This window comes from Oncorhynchus masou, chromosome 26, assembly GCF_036934945.1.
Source record: "Oncorhynchus masou masou isolate Uvic2021 chromosome 26, UVic_Omas_1.1, whole genome shotgun sequence".
Taxonomy (NCBI): Eukaryota; Metazoa; Chordata; class Actinopteri; order Salmoniformes; family Salmonidae; genus Oncorhynchus; species Oncorhynchus masou.
The window spans coordinates 21,692,045-21,709,811 of NC_088237.1; positions in this window are offsets into that span (position 1 = coordinate 21,692,045).

A 17,767-nucleotide genomic window follows, 5' to 3' on the forward strand; every position below is an offset into this window, starting at 1 on the left:
GGTGCTAATTTCAGTGCTGGGGTGGCAATCTTGTTTTCCTCAGGTTTAGGGGTGACCGTGGTATCTACAACAGAGATTGTCAAGGGTTGTGTTTTTAATTTGTATTATTTGTATGTTAATGCTACTCATAAAGGTACAGAGCGTATTGCTGTATTTGATCAAATAAAGGAAACCTTAAGACAGTGTGACCAAGAGGGGTGTATGGTTTTAGGGGGGGACTGGAACTGTACAGTGGATTTTACTGTTGATCGCACCGCTGAAGAACCTCACCTGTGGTCAGCCACTTGTCTGTCTGGTCTATTAACTGAGTTTGAGCTTTCTGATGTGTGGAGAGTAAGGAATGCAAATGTTAGGCAGTACACATGGCTAAAAGTTCATGAAGGTCGTGTCAGTGCAGCAAGGTTAGACAGGTTGTATGTATCTGAGCAATACTGTAGTAGGGTTGGAAGGTGTGCCATTACTCCTGTGGGTTTTTCTGATCACCATATTGATACTGTTGATGTTCACTTGTCCTGTCCTCGAAGGTCATCACCGTATTGGTATTTGAATGTGAAGTTATTACATGACGCCATGTTTTGTGAAAAGTTTTTGTTGTTTTGCATAAAAATGGAGGGTTATTAAATTGAACATTTGAGTCCTTGAGACAAGGGTAGGAGGTTGGCAAGGCCCAAATACGTGTGTTTTGTCAAAGGTATACTGCTCTGTCGAGTATTGAAGTTAAAGAGACTATCAGGCCCTTGAACAGGACATCAAATCTCACTCAAAATGTTAGCCATAAACTTATAGGACAAGAGACATGAATTGAGGTCGTTTTTACATAAAAGATAGAATGGTGCCTTGATGAGGTCTCACTTTGCTACCCTCAAGGATATGGATGCTCCTAGCGTTTTTTTTAACCTAGGGCAGTCGACATTGCCATGCAAACAGATGGTCTGCCTTCGTCTCCCTGATGGCAAGGTGACCACGGATGACGGTGAGATGTGCCAACACGTGAATTTCTACCTTGCCCTCTATAAGGTGGAGGATTGTGATTCTCTGTGTGCTGAATAGTTGTTACATGGACTTCCTCAATTGGGCCCAGAGCAAGGAGCTGCTTTGGACTCTGGCATCTGATTTCTATTGCGGGGGATTGTTATGAAGTGGTGTGTGAATCTTTTCATAACGGTTCTCTTCCTGTATCCTGTCAACGTGAGGGTTCTCTTCCTGTATCCTGTCAACGTGAGGGTTCTCTTCCTGTATCCTGTCAACGTGAGGGTTCTCTTCCTGTATCCTGTCAACGTGAGGGTTCTCTTCCTGTATCCTGTCAACGTGAGGGTTCTCTTCCTGTATCCTGTCAACGTGAGGGTTCTCTTCCTGTATCCTGTCAACGTGAGTGGTTCTCTTCCTGTATCCTGTCAACGTGGGGTTCTCTTCCTGTATCCTGTCAGCTGTGGGTTCTTTTCCTGTATCCTGTCAACGTGAGGGTTCTCTTCCTGTATCCTGTCAACGTGAGGGTTCTCTTCCTGTATCCTGTCAGCGTGAGGGTTCTTTTCCTGTATCCTGTCAACGTGAGGGTTCTCTTCCTGTATCCTGTCAACGTGCTGTGTTTCCATTGTTGCCAAAAAGGGGGGATTTGGCTCTTTTGAAAAAACTGCCAAACTGTTGCATTGCTGTGTGCAGAATATAAAATGATATCTAAGTGTCTCTCAAACTGGTTGAAATAATATCTGGGGCTGTTGGTCCACAAGGACCAGTCTTACTATGTACCTGATATGTGCCACTTATGTGACTGATACTTCCAACTCTGAACGGTGGACGGAGGGTCTGGATTATGTGTTCCCTGCGCTGAATGTTAGTGCTGCGGCAGGGGCATTAGAGGTGGACGGAGGGTCTGGATTATGTGTTCCCTGCGCTGAATGTTAGTGCTGCGGCAGGGGCATTAGAGGTGGACGGAGGGTCTGGATTATGTGTTCCCTGCGCTGAATGTTAGTGCTGCAGCAGGGGCATTATAGGTGGACGGAGGGTCTGGATTATGTGTTCCCTGCGCTGAATGTTAGTGCTGCGGCAGGGGCATTATAGGTGGACGGAGGGTCTGGATTATGTGTTCCCTGCGCTGAATGTTAGTGCTGCGGCAGGGGCATTAGAATGTTAGTGCTGCGGCAGGGGCATTAGAGGTGGACGGAGCGTCTGGATTATGTGTTCCCTGCGCTGAATGTTAGTGCTGCGGCAGGGGCATTAGAGGTGGACGGTGCATCTGGATTATGTGTTCCCTGCGCTGAATGTTAGTGCTGCGGCAGGGGCATTAGAGGTGGACGGAGCGTCTGGATTATGTGTTCCCTGCGCTGAATGTTAGTGCTGCGGCAGGGGCATTAGAGGAGGAAGTAGGATTGCTGCTTTTAATACCCCGGAGCTGGGGGAGTTCAAGACTGTGGGAAAGAAGGCCATGTACATAATATGTGTAAAAGTGTTCAGTTATTCTTCCCTGGAAGGTGTAAAATCAACGAGGTGGGCGGATGTGTTTTGACCAGGTGCCACCCCAAAAGGCTGTTGGCATTCTTTATATAACCTGCCTATTGATAAGAGGACAGTTGACCACCAATATGCATCTGGTACATCCTACTGTTGGGGAGGGTAGCCAGTTTTTTAAAAGAGCCAAATCACCCCTTTTCATACACCACTTTAATAACCCCATAACTGATATTATACCATAACTAATATACAACTCATTCGTGGAAATGTACACACATATTACAACTGATCTACAGAGACGAAATGGTTAACTAAAGTTCAAAAACAATATTCAAGTGCATATAACCTCGTTCAAGACAAAGGAGAGGAGGTGGAAGATTAAGCGAGGGAGATTAAAATCTCTGAGGCACGGAAAGAAAACAGTCACCTTACCAGTCAATGTAAGCAGACTGACAGTCTTTATCATTTCTATTCTTATTTACAGTGGTACTGACATTTTCTCTCTGTTCTCATTGGCCAGACATAGTCAGTCCCACTCTGTGACCTTGTGGCCAGGCAACGTCAGTCCCCCTCCGTGACCTTGTATCACCATGTAAACCCCTTCACTTTGTCTCCAATCCTCGCTGAGTACAAATCAACGTTCTGTTCAGAGGAATGGTCCATTCCTAGTGTTGCATGAAAAAACATGACGCTGTTGTCACGACTTCTGCCGAAGTCGTTGCCTCTCCTTGTTCGGGCGGTGCTCTGCGTTCGACGTCACCGGTCTTCTAGCCATCATTGATCCATTTTTCATTTTCCATTGGTTTTGTTTTGTCTTCCCACACACCTGTTTTCAATCCCATTCATTACCTGTTGTGTATTTAACCCTCTGTTTCCCCTCATGTCTTTGTCAGAGATTGTTTTATTGTCAGTGTAGATTTATGTTGTACAGGTGCGCGTCGGGTCCTTGTACCCATGTTTGTTTATGTATGTACCTTTTAGTGTTATGGAGCATGTTACTTGTACATTATTAAAAGACTCCATTTTACACTCCGTTTGACTCTCCTGCGCCTGACTTCCTTGCCACCTATACACCTATGCCTGACAGCTGTCCTCAAATGCTCCCATTTTTGTGAGGAGAACTGCAAGGAAAAGTGGCCGAAGTTGACTAACTTGAATACTTTCCTCATGTTCTGATGTTTTTGATTCAAAGAGAGGGATCGTATAAGGGCAAGAAGGAGGATGGAGATGAGATGAGTATCTGGTATTGTGGGATTCAGTCTATTATCATGAGCTCTAATTACTAAACAAGAGCTGTTGCCACGTCGATGCACAGAGCTGACGAACACAAGAGGTGCGACGCCTCGGGAGACCAGGACAGAACCGTAAATGAGGTATGTGGGTGGTGAGATATCCTAACGACTGGGAAGACGATTTCACATTTCACTCTCATCTGCTTATCTGCCGAGATCCACACTTTAAAGAGTGGGCGTAGTGAGGACGCATTATTCTCATAATGCATGTCTGACTTTTATATAAGAGCTCATAAGAGCTTATGAATATCAGAAGATGGATGCCTGCTCGTGTGATCACAGTACAAGGACAGCAGCAGTCTTTTTTTCTCTCTCGGCTCTGTTGTTGCAGACAATCACTTCTGATCTGAGCCCCCTGGTGCCTGGTGGAAATGAATCTCCCTGAAGGGAAAGAGATGCTTGTTTTGGGGATATAGGAGGGCAGGGGAGGGAAGAGAGAGTGAATCTGTCAGGTTGGAAAAGAGGAGATGAGAGGGGAAGAGAGGAGAAGAGGAGAAGATAAAAGGGAGGGATGAGGAAGAGGTCTGCCTGTGAGTTGACAGAAGGAAATCCCTCCTCATGACAAGGACAGAGGCCCCTTATCATGGAGGGGCTACTTTCTGCCAGGGCCAAAGAGGGCTTATTGCTTCGGAGTTGGTTTTCAGCTGATAAAAAAACACCAACGACTCACACCGTGGAACACAGTGATGCTGATATGGAGTTGTTGTGAGCAGTCACTCCCTTCCACTTCACTGGAACTTGAGCATTTATTCTCAGCCATAAACAACATATACACTAGGTCAGATGCTACAGCATGAATGGTGGTGACTAAGAGTAAGCGTGATCATCACTGATCCTCTGTCGCATTTCTGTTGGTAACACACACACACACACACACACACACACACACACACACACACACACACACACACACACACACACACACACACACACACACACACACACACACAGAGAGAGAGAGAGAAACACACACACTCTGAAAGAGTGCTTCTGAAGATAAAGGCCTGAAGAACTCTACACTACAGTGACCATCAGTATTCTGTGCAGGTAGGCTTTGTACACTGAACTGAAAGACAGACAGTTGGCGAGTGTCTAATCTGCTGTGAAAGCTGCCTGCTACGAAGGAAACATCTCAGGCGTTCAGCTGACTGCCTTCTGCTCCCTGCTAAAGTCAATCTCCCGCTTGACTTCCCCTGCCTCTGCCACTCCTCCCCTTCCCCCAATCCTCACAGAGGATACCACACAGAGGATACCTCACAGAGGATACCTCACAGAGGATACCACACAGAGGATACCACACAGAGGATACCACACAGAGGATACCACACAGAGGATACCACACAGAGGATAGCCAGCCAGCTAGCTGCCTCATGCCAGCGGGGCTGCCAGTAAAGGGAGCAGGTGGTTGAGGGTGGTGTTGGTAGTGGAGGATGGTTGGGAGGGTGAGTGATTGAGTAGGGGCTTTGGGTCCTTCGCTGATGGATGATGCCCTATGTCAGGCTTCTGTGAGCTTGCAATTGATCAAGCCGTGGAGGGCACAAGGCTTCCGTTAAGAACAATAGCACAGGGAGACCGGGGGAGTGCCCTCCCTCAGGACATCTGTGGTGACATTTACGCTCCGTGGACAGATCATTTCCATGCTTGCATTTAGCTGGAAGAAGCCATTACTTCTGATCAATGGAAGTTTTGTCCTTGTTCCACACAGCGTAGATTACTGCACTCACATGGGGTGATGTTTTTGACGGTACTATAAAAGTTGAGCCCATTACAACTCTCTATTAAGGAATGTCTAATTTTAGTCAAGTTTGACAATTGGGTACTTTTTCCACCACTGGTAATACGGTGTCATACTTTAGTAAGAGTTTAGATTACAGTTTTTTCCAATTGCTTACACAAGTTTTCAAAACTGTCTCCTTTTTTTCAAAACTCTACACACAATTCCCAAAACTGCACACACAAAATGCAAAATGCCTCACATCTCCTTCAAAATGTAACATTGCATTTAAAATGCCATAAACACATGTCAGAATGAAGCATTTGCATCAAATGGCAAACACTGCTTTCATAATAGTACATTTTTGGATATACCATGTAAACACTGTTGTTCTAAATCTAAAGCTCTTTGGTCTTTCATAGGCTTATATCTACACTTCAATACAATGTTCTACAGTGAAAGTAATCTGCTGAGAGGGGTAACAAGTACACTGTTAACACCAATGCAATGTAGAAACAGAAAATATTTATTAGGCCAAACATTACTGTTGTATACAGTAGCATACAACAAAACCATAAACATATGTAAACCAAAAGTATATTCTTTAGAATACAGTAAAGAACACAATTGTGTGTGTGGCGTCCCAAGGGGGCAGTACAGGAATTGGTAGGGGTGGTCACCAGTGCTAAGCTACGCTTCATCTCTTCTCCGGCCTGAGTCTGGCCACGATACTTTGTCCACATCACAAGATATGTTTTCTCTTGCCAAACATCGAGGGAAGAATCTCCTAGCATGGCGTATCCAACCTTGGACAGAGGCAACCTCTATGTCCCCACATAGACCATATTTATAATTGCAGTCTCTTGTACATCTGTAAACAAGTGTCCTCGTCCTCCATGATGTCTTTGCCTTTCCACTCTGTACAGAATTCAAGCACAGTATGTGTTCAGCATAGGAACTGTAAACAATGTACAAAAAAATGTAGTACAGCAAGATAACCAACCTCATTCATTCAATGTAGTACAGTAAATGGATGGCTTAGAGTTACAAATGTTTATGCAATACTATGAAGTCATATGTATTTTACAGTACATTACTGTAATGCTAAAATAGTCATTAGATAGTTGCATACCTGTTCTCATTTCTGAAGGTTTGAATTATGGACGCCACTGTAAATCGACTCAAATTGGGCTGGACTCTCAGTCCAGCCTCTCTCATGGTCAAACCGGGGTTGATCACATGATCAACAAATTTTGCCCTAATCTCATTAGAGATGCCCTCGTCCTCTTCCTCTCCCTCCTACTCCTCTTGCTCTCTGTCCATTGTTGGCATCCATTGTTCAAAACAGGTAATCTGACCTTTGACCTATTTATAGGCCTATACTACAGTAAAGTAGTGATTGGCTAGTGATCAGTTAAGCTATTAGTGTTTGCACATGTGAGGAGTGTGTGTGTGTGACCTGGTGAATAAGTGTAGCATTTTGATGGGTTGTGTTTGGAAAAGGAAAGCAAGTCACTTCCTGTTAGATTTTTGTGTTTTAGGTTGAGAATTGTGTGTAGTATTTTGAAAAAAGTGTTTTATGCAATTGACAACTGAGTCAAAGGCTGAGAAATAGCTTATGGTTTTTCACATTTGGTGTGTAGTTTTGCACTTTGAATGAGAGGTTTCAAAAATTGTGTGACATGATTTTGTGTGTAAGCAGTTGGAAAAAACTGTAATAGAAAGTTAAAACTAAAAGTGAAAATCACCCAGTAAAATACTACTTAAGTAAAGTCTAAACGTATTTGGTTTTAAATATACAGTTGAAGTTGAAAGTTTGCATACACCTTAGCAGAATACATTTAAACTCCGTTTTTCACAATTCCTGACATTTAATCAGAGTAAAAATTCCCTGTCTTAGGTCAGTTAAGATCACCACTTTATTTTGAGAATGTGAAAAGTCAGAATAATAGTAGAGAGAATTATTTATTTCAGCTTTTATTTCTTTCATCACATTCCCAGTGGGTCAGAAGTTTAAATACACTCAATTAGTACTTGGTAGCATTGCCTTTAAATTGTTTAACTTGGGTAAAATGTTTTGGGTAGCCTTCCACAAGTGTTCCACAATAAGTTGGGTGAATTTTGGCCCATTCCTCCTGACAGAGCTGGTGTAACTGAGTCAGGTTTGTAGGCCTCCTTGCTCCACACACTTTTTCTGTTCTGCCCACACATTTTCTATAGGATTGAGGTCAGGGCTTTGTGATGGCCACTCCAATACCTTGACTTTGTTGTCCTTAAGCCATTTTGCCACAACTTTGGAAGTATGCTTGGGGTCATTGTCCATTTGGAAGACCCATTTGCGACCCAGCTTTAACTTCCTGACTGATGTCTTGAGATGTTGCTTCAATATATCCACATAATTTTCCTACCTCATGATATCATCTATTTTGTAAAGTGCACCAGTCCCTCCTGCAGCAATGCACCCCAATAACATGATGCCGCCACCCCATGCTTCAGGGTTGGGATGGTGTTCTTCGGCTTGCAGGCCTCCCCCTTTTTCTTCCAAACATAACGATGGGCATTATGGCCAAACAGTTCTATTTTTGTTTCATCAGACCAGAGGACATTTCTCCAAAAAGTATGATCTTTGTCCCCATGTGCAGTCTGGCTTTTTTATGGCTGTTTTGGAGCAGTGGCTTCTTCCTTGCTGAGCGGCCTATCAGGTTATGTCGATATAGGACTCATTTTACTCTGTATATACATCATTTTGTACCTGTTTCCTCCAGCATTTTCACAAGGTCCTTTGCTGTTGTTCTGGGATTGATTTGCACTTTTTGCACCAAAGTACGTTCATCTTTAGGAGACAGAATGCGTCTCCTTCCTGAGCGGTATGACGGATGCGTGGTCCCATGGTGTTTATACAAAATATTAATAGTAAAGTAAAGTACAGATACCCACAAAAATAACAAGTAGTATTTTTACTTAAGTACTTTACACCGATGTGTACTATTTCACAAACTCAGAGTGGCGTGTACTCAAAATTGTACCACGGGTGGGTCTAATTCTGAATGCTGATTGGTTAAAACTACATTTCAGCCGATGTCTATTCCACAAGTTCAAACATAGGTTCTGAATACTTTTCTCAAATGACACCAGCATGGATCATCCCCGCCCTTGTATGGAGGTTGAATAAATGACAGCTTTTGGAATAAATTCAGCAACAAATACATGTAACAGGGCAACTAGAGTTTTTCGCTTTCTCAACATGAGTCCCATACAGTATGAATATGCAATTGACATTAAATTACTTTGTTCACACCTGGCTGAAAACTTCCAGTGCTTTACAGTAGTGCCGTAAGCAGCACTGCAGAATGAATATCATGATCCCCACTCTCTAAGGCAAGTGATCCATTAAATGCAGCGTGGGTCTGGAAAGGGACTCCCCTTTCTTGTACTGTCCCACAAAGGCCTCAGACACCTTCACGTGCTATAAAATCAGCCAGTCTCAATGAGGGATTTAACACTGTTCATGAGTAGACGTGATGTACAGCTGTTACACGTGCATTATTCTGTTCTTTGCGTGTGTGTTTTTGCTGAAAGTATTGTGTATTGGACATTCAAAATACAAAACACAGTATGCCATGGACCACATGTCAAAATGTTTACATCTGTGTGAATATAATGTAGACTTTCCATGCTGTTTGAATCCAGACAACATGATGGTGACAACGGTGTGTCAACATATTGACAGCCCGGGAGAGGATTTCAGACACTGTGTGGTGCAGGGGAGGGCGAGCGAGAGAGACAGAGAATCAGAGAGAATTAGGGTGGAGACAGAGGAGAGGATAAGCGCATGCTGCAAGGTTTTCCTCCTCTGAGAAATATCTGGCCTGGTGTGAGGTGCTGTTGGTCAGTGGCCTGTGACGGTCACACACAGGGGAGTCAGGAGAGACAGCTGGACAGAGTGGAGACTGTAGTCTTAAACTAACAGCAGGCCACAGCCCAGTGACCAGGACTCTCACTACACTGGAGAGGGGAGGAGAGGAGTATAAGGACACAAGGCGAGACACAAATGCAAACGCAAAAAGCAGATGAAAGCAGATGGTTGAGCTCTGATATTTATTAGAACAAAAGGGATAGGCAAAAGACAGGCGAGAGTTCATAAACCAGGTCAGGTCCAAACAGTACCAGGTGATAGGCAGGCTCGAGGTCAGAACAGGCAGGGGTTCAGTGAACAGGTCAGAGTCCAAACAGTACAAGGGGATCTGCAGGCTCGAGGTCAGAAAAGGCAGAGTGGTCAGGGAAGCGGTTATGGCGTCACGACAGGCAAGGGTCAAAACCAGGAGGGCTAGGGGAAAACAGAGACTGGGAAAAGGAGCTAGGAAAACTGCTGGTTGACTTGGAAAACAAGACGAACTGGCACAGAGAGACAGGAAACACAGGGATAAATACACCGAGGATAATAAGCAACACCTGGGGGGTGGAGTCAAGCACAACGACAGGTGAACCAGATCAGAGCATTACAAGGAGAGGAGATGAATACTCTAGAATGATTATCATATTATTTTATCAGCGCCTCATCTGTCCTGACATTGTGGGAGCAAATATAACACATAGACAAATGCATAAGATGTACAGAATAGTTGAACATTAAAACCAGACTACATGAAGAGAAGGACACATAGGTGACAGAATAGCTGGACATACCAAGGCCAGAGGGATATACAAAGGAGGGAGTCAGTCAAATGACTAACTGATGACCAATAGACATAGTTCGCATATTTGTAGGATGTAGAGACGCTAGAAACTGAGAAGACACATCGTCTGCTGATCCTAGATAACACAAACAAAAGAATGCTTTTAGCTAAGTGCTGAGCCAAAGCATAGGGTTGTAAAATAGAGGAATGTATAGTATTTTTAGTATAGTTGGACATGCTAGAAACTGAGGAGACACATAATCTGCTGATCTTAGATAATACACAAACAAAATAATGCTTTTAGCTAAGTGCAGGAACAAAGCAAGGGTCTTGTCATCATTATAATCTGACGGAAAGCAGGTATGGGCGTTATTGAGCTGAACAAGCGGGATGCGAGGATTGGAATGTAACTTAATTTGCATGTGGGATGAGCTCGTATGCAATATGTTGATAAATACTGGAGCCAGGGCTCTGGAAAGCGATGTGTGTTCCGCGGACCATCCCGGCTTGCTATACTCTTGTATTAAAAAGCCGAATTGACTTCACAAGTTCTGTAATGCGTTGTATTTGATCTGATTTTCTACGACATATTGGCGAGCTTAGCCAGGAGGGTCAGGGACCGAAAAACGTTATTGGCTGTCGGCAGGATCTTTGGAGCAATCTGTCAAAACAAGGGTGGCCGCCCGACTTTAAACAAGGTAAGAAAAATAGTTGAAATGTTTGCGTAAGATTGCTTCAAAAATCCTGCCTCAAGCAAGGGGGATGTCAAATAGGTATCTCTCTCAAATTTCCTAAAAACCATAGAAACGAAAAAACTTTTGAATTCAATGAATTGCATGCATGTATATAAGCTTGGGAATTGTATAAATACGAATGTGTATGCATGTTTAGTGAGTAAGTAGGCGGGGGCTGTGAACTTCGCTGGTGTCGGGTGTGTTATTCTTATAAGGTCTGAATAAAATAAGTAATTATAGAAATATCCGTGGCTACGGCTCTATGAAAGAGGTCTGAAACGGACGGATATTTGGAATAGGAAGAATGCCAGCCTGATTGTGCAACGTTCAACTGAAAAAGGAAATCCTGCGATACCGCTTCAAAATATATACCAGAAGGTCTGTTTGGGTAGGCTACTTTATTGATAAGTAGATAGGGAAATATCCGTGGCTACCGCTCTATGACAGAGGTCTGAAACGGACGGATATTTAGAATAGGAAGAACGCCAGCCTGATTGTGCGACGTTAAGTTTAAACTGTATGTTGTTTTTAGGTAAAAATAAAAGAATGGAATTTTCACCAAGCGGTGTATAGAATCTGATCGATCAATAAGTGGTTCATAGAGAGTACAGTTTATATGTGATAAAATACATACTAGATTACGTTTTACCGAACTTCTAGTAAGGATACCGATGTGATTTACAAATAGCCCCACTTGGAATCATTTTGCACGGAAACAACAGTTTCAGTGGCGATAAAATACGTGGAGAAGTTGTTATTAGCGTCAAAAGACGGAAAATAAACATATATGAGAAATCGCAAACGTGGTAAAATTAGTTAGAAGAAAAGCAAATTGTAATATGGGTAAGATACCGATAACCGACCAGGAAGAAACTAGGCGTTCTGTGCATGGCTAAAACTTTTATCGCATGCTCAGGAAAAGTAAGGGGATTTTAGTATATGTAACATCATTAGCTTGGTGAATTAAAAGGTAGCATTGTGAATGTTAACAAAATGTACATTTCTTTTCCAGAAAATAAGGGCTACATTTTCTCTGGTAAAAATGTCATTGGAGACCGTGGTACTGAGGAACGCAGTTAGAGATATTCGGCCACTTTTTATGTTGGAGTTCTGGATAAGTGAGGCCAGCTCATGTGTATTCTTGGCCTATATGCGAGAGTGGATTTCCTTTGGAGGGGTTTTTGTTCAGTTCAGTTTCAAATTGGGTAAATGTTTTTGAAAATATATTTAAGTTGTTTCTAAGGAAAGGAGAGTGGAAACATTTTAATGGTGTCAAATGCACTGGATCCTAAGAATTTCCCGTGAAGACTGATCAACTTCACTAGAAATTGTTGGAACAGGTGGGAGTTAATTATAAAATGATTGAGAAACACCAGTCTCTAATCAAAGTGTACCATCACTTTGAAATTCTATTATTTTTTGAATTGACTAGTTATTCAAATTGGTTTATTTTAATTTTAACATGGGTTCATAAGAGAAATTATCAGTTCCCTGGGGTTATGGTCTTTGGGTAAATCCTAACTGAGGGAAAAGTTTGAGCGTTTAAATTAGGACTATTTTCGGTTGTCCAGATGCTGGATAAACAACTATAGATAACTGTAAAATGGGTCTATTTGCGGAGAATCTCTGTCAGGTTCATAGCATTGCTGGTATAGTGGTGAGCGGAGCAGTCTTACAAACTGCGATCAAGGGTTCGCTTCTCAGCCGAGGCGTTATCTAAAAATATATATATCTGAGTTCTTGGTGGTAATTAAATTGTTTTGCAGAGAAAGTTATAGTCACTAGTATTGGTATAAGATATAAACTGAACGTATTAAATAGTTTGTTTGGTTCAAATTGAAAGACTAACTCATTCAACTTAAAATAAGGGTGAAGTGATGTCTGTTCACTAAATTATCTGTTGGGAATTGAGTCGTAATTAAAATGCTCTGAATAATAACAGGGAAATAATTACGATAGATTTGTGCCCATCGAAATAAATTTAGCGAATTGGAAGATGAGAAATGTTGATTGATGTTGTAAACTCTAATTCAGGATTCAACAGATGTGATAAATTAGGGTTGGTTCATCGAACCCGAAATACTGTTGCTGTAGACAACCAACAATTCATTGAAAGTCGTTACGGATTGAGCCAAGGTAGAGCGCTTGTTGATGACATCACTCGCGAAGCACTGTTGTCGCCACGGACTGGGGGTACCGGAGAAAATTGTTCATGTCTTTTAGAAGGAAAATGCGTGCATTACTGTTTTGAGTCACTTTTCAGAAGTCCATATACCTACTTGTTTGATTCCTATGAGACTGGTTATTCTAGGAGTTGATTCAACTTAATTAAGCATTAGTTCTGGTGTGTTTAAGTAGGATTCTTCATACCAGGACGGATGGAAGTTATCTAAAATATGTGAGTAGAAGGAGCCAAGGAAAAACGCGTTTATATTTTTATTAAATATCTGGGATTAGGATTTCTTACACTGAGAAATGTACGACATTTGTGGCAGAGGGGAAGAAGTAATACAATAACGTTATCGGGTTAATTGTATCTAAGGATAGCATGTTCATTTAAGTAATCATATACATTGACGTTGTTTAAAACGTATGATTAATGATTTGAGTTAAAGGGGAATCATCATTAGGTTTAGTTTATAGTTCACTTTTGAGTTTCTGAATCAGAATTAGCATAGTGAATGCTAGGTAGGAGTGTTGTGTTCTTCTGGGAATATTGATGTTTAGGTGTCTCAATTTTGGATGTTTCCTGGGATTATAATCTTGGGGAGAATGAGGCCATCAACGACCAAATTAAAACAGGTCTACAAGTATATACACCTAAAACCATTGTTAGGACTATTTGTTTTGGTGCAAAGGTATTTTAAAGAGGCACGCTCAAATATGGAATTTTTTATTTCATGAGTTTTAAATTACACAAGTGAATTTTGATTTTAAGGATAAAGGGTTCTTTAATATGTCTAATGTAGCATAGAACTTGACTATTAAAGGGTGGGTTGACTTATTGACCTTATCATGACTGTCTTCTGAGGTCTGATCAGCCTCAGGGGAGAGTCATTGGTATAGTGAAAGTCGTATTGAGTTACTAGTTTTAAGGTAACTAGTTTTCAGGTAAATTCATTATAATGGAGTTTTGGTTAGAGGTTTGGAATTATTGTTTGAATCACTGAAGAGAAAGTGTTTCAGGATTCTGATTTACAATATTAGCTGTGAAGTTTTTGAATGGGCTATTAATGATTTGGTATTGTAACAGAAAAAAAATCATATTTATCATTGAGAATAAATAGGGGAAGATAAGATACATTGAGGTTTGGATAGGAGATATATTAAGACAATAGGGCAGGGAATTACATAGAAAAATAAGTTTCAGTTCTTAGGGGTGATATATTACTGTAGATAAGGTATTCCACACTTTGAAACACAAATTAAATTCATGTTATTGTCAGATAGAATACTGAGGGTCCTCGAAGGAAAGGGATGTTAGTGTAGGATGGATTTTGATATGATTAGCATTTGTTTTGACTTTGTTTGGTTATTAGGAGTTTTTAAATATTATTAAATTTCAATGATTTTAGATAAAGTCAAACAGTTAGAAGCTTAGTGGTATTTGAGAGATATGAGAGAAAAGGGGTACGGTTAAAATCGGTAAATATATATATTTAAGAAAATATATAAGTAGCACAGATACTTCTTAAAAGTAGATAAGAAACTTGACAGGGAATTGGTACAGGATTGACATGAATGGATGCCCAAGGGAGAATTGGACATGTGGAAATTAAAAGGGGCTCCTACATGATGATGTCAGATATAAGGATAATTTACTAATGTTACCTAAGTCATTGTTTAAGAGTAGGCAAGGTTGTTGCCTGGGCAGAGCCAGGTAACAAAGTGGGGATGGGTAAATGGTGTTCTAGGATAGGATGTGACCTACGGGATAATTAACAGATAAGGAAGGACAGTTGGTCTTGTAAAAATATAGGGACAATTCTAAAAGTAAATAGAACATTACACACACCTAGATTATGGTAAAAATAATAAGTAGTGGCATTTTGAACACTAGAGCAAAAGTTCGAGAAGCTTAGGACTTAGTTTTGTTAGGATTGGATGTTCTTTCAACTGGAAGACACTTGACTGATTATTCTTACAGCAGGTGTTGTAGGGACCATCATTTGGGTATCATTATGAATATTTTTGTGGCAAGAGGCCAGGTATTTGAGACAGAATGTTTACGTAACAGAATGTTTACATAGGGCTGTTATTTAAAAATTAAGATTTAGTGATTCTGTTATAAGAAGAAAGTCTGTTGTCAGGAAATAACCCATGTGTTAGTGTGTATGTCCCCAGGAAAAGACAGCACATAAGACGTCAGATGGAAGGGCATGGGCTGAATTCTGGAGACTGAGTGTACATCAACATACACCAGGCTGGGGATATACCTCTCACAGCACCTGCAGTGGTAAAGATCGTCATGTCTCTCTTTGATGGGTGCATAAGTTTCACAAGAAGTAAGGTCCAGCTGAATAATGGGCGAGCTTGAAAACACCATGACAGAGGACGTGAAACAAAACAAAAGAGAGAGAGAGAAAGACTAGATTCTACTGTAGACATACTGGGTTGAATGTGGGGTCATTTGTTTTATTTGATAATGTATGTTAGGTTAGTTGTACTCTAAACCACATGTTGAAGGCTTGATGTGAAAGCCCATTCAGTGTTGAATTACTTCAAGAAGAAATAATGTTGATTAAGGTTATGCACATGCTTATCAGTTGAAATAGAGCAGATGGGGAACTGAGTAAAAACAAACAAAAAAAAGGACATGATTTGGCAACACCTCTCAGAACCTGCGGCCGAAAGGGGAAGACTGGATAAAAGCACGAGGAAGCTAAAAAAAGAGTCCAGCAGAAAAGTATCCTGGAGGCATAGAGTCAGGTGAAGAGAGAGTGGGAATTGTCATGGTATTAGATTTCAGTATTGATGAATACAGTTATGCATAACACATAATATTGTCAATACTGCTATGTTTTGTCCTTTGTTTTCCAAGTCTTATGTTAAGGAAACCAGATGGAGAAGGGTTCGCCAGCTTCAGTTGGAATGTAAGTTTGTGTGATGAGTGATGGAAGTAAGAGAATGTATGGTGTAGTCATAGAACAGAGGCCATAAGTCTCTAAGTGTGAATGCCCCACAGAAATAAGGCAGAAACCTGAACCAGGACGAGAGGTTCCACATCTGATGATCCAAGGGGACCAGAAGGATCTCTCCCAGTGATAACAGGGGATCGAGTCTACGTTCGAGTGTTCCGAAGGAAGTGGGATCAGCCGAGGAGAGAAGGGCCCTACGAGGTGGCAACAGCCACAAACACGGCCGTCCAAGTGAAAGGAAGCAAGACGTGGTATCATCTAAACCACTGAACCCGAGTCCCGACAGAGAGAAGAATACAATCATACAGAGATGAGGACACAGAGGATGCTGATTCACCAGGTGGGAGCCCGGAGGGAGCAGGAGCAGCGGAAACGATCAAAACGCCAGAGAGGAATCGAGAAAATGGCAGACCAGCTACAAGCCAAGATTCGATGAGTGCGCCAACTAACACACCCAGAAGAAGCACCAGGGGAAAAGAGCCTGAAAAGAAAAGAGACAAACAACCAAAGCCTCCTCCAGTATGGCCAGAAAGCCCAGAAGTGGGGGGTAACATGTCTACTACTCCTGATGATATACTTGTTGGGGCAGACTCTGTAGACGGAAGCCCTTTACAGTTGGACCTCGAGGTATCGCCTAAAGAATGGGAACATCTCTTCCCGGAAATGAACGCCTTCCCAGATGGAAGCCCAGTTTGGCATGAGGAGGGAACAACAAGTGAAGAAAGCGGAGGAGAAGCCTTACCAAGAGCAGAAGGAGAAATCTTACAAGATGAAAGGAATGGGGATTTCCCCACAATTGACTTTTCAGCCCTTACCTGGTGTCCATAATGAACAATTGAAAATAGGACCACCAAGGAACAATGACAATGGTAGAATGAGAACAACTAAGGACAATATGAAAATGAAGCACGCACTCATGATCAAGACAAATGGTAACAACAGGAAGAGAAGAGAGACAGGATATTTTGATAGGTTTAAGTTTCATGTTCCGCCACAAATTCCAACAGAACCAGGGGAACAAAGGACAGTTTCTGTATGGAAGGAGAAACCTGTACTGAAGGAGCCACTCTGTGGATGGACGCATCATATAACAAAGGAAGAAGCTGTTTGGGACCCCAAAGGATGAGACCTGACATTAATCAAATGTGTGGAAGAGTGGGTGCTCACCATGAATCAGATTGAACCAGTTGAAGGTGAAATAAAGAGAACAAGATTGACTGAAGGGAGTAGCTCCTCAGTCATTCAGAATTGGTCTTACGCCATTACCAAAACAGGAAGAGCCTGTTGTAGCTAGAAAGCATCAGAACCAGGAGGGTTAAATAATGACATTTGGATTTTTTTTTACAAACTTTAATGACTCACCTCGAGACAAGAACATTGCGAAGATGATTGACATAGACATATCAGAATCTGAACCATTCAAGGATACCACACGAGAAGAAGTAGTGAAGGATGAGTGGTACAAATGGGCGAAGTATACGGCGAACAAACACAGAATGGACAATTGTATATTGTGTAGTAAATCACCTTTGTCGGATCTCATAATAGCCCCTGAACCAGCATCATTTAAAAACTGTGTAACTTGGAAAAATGTTCTTTGTACCAAGACAAAGTATTCTATTCCCTTGTGTGATATAGAATGTATGATTGCTCAGGGGAGCACTCGAGGCAGAACTGTGTTGAACGACAATGGGTTGGGTGACAAGGATTGTGCTGTCTATAACATTAGAACTGAATTAAATGGGCCTTTGTTAGATGGAAACAC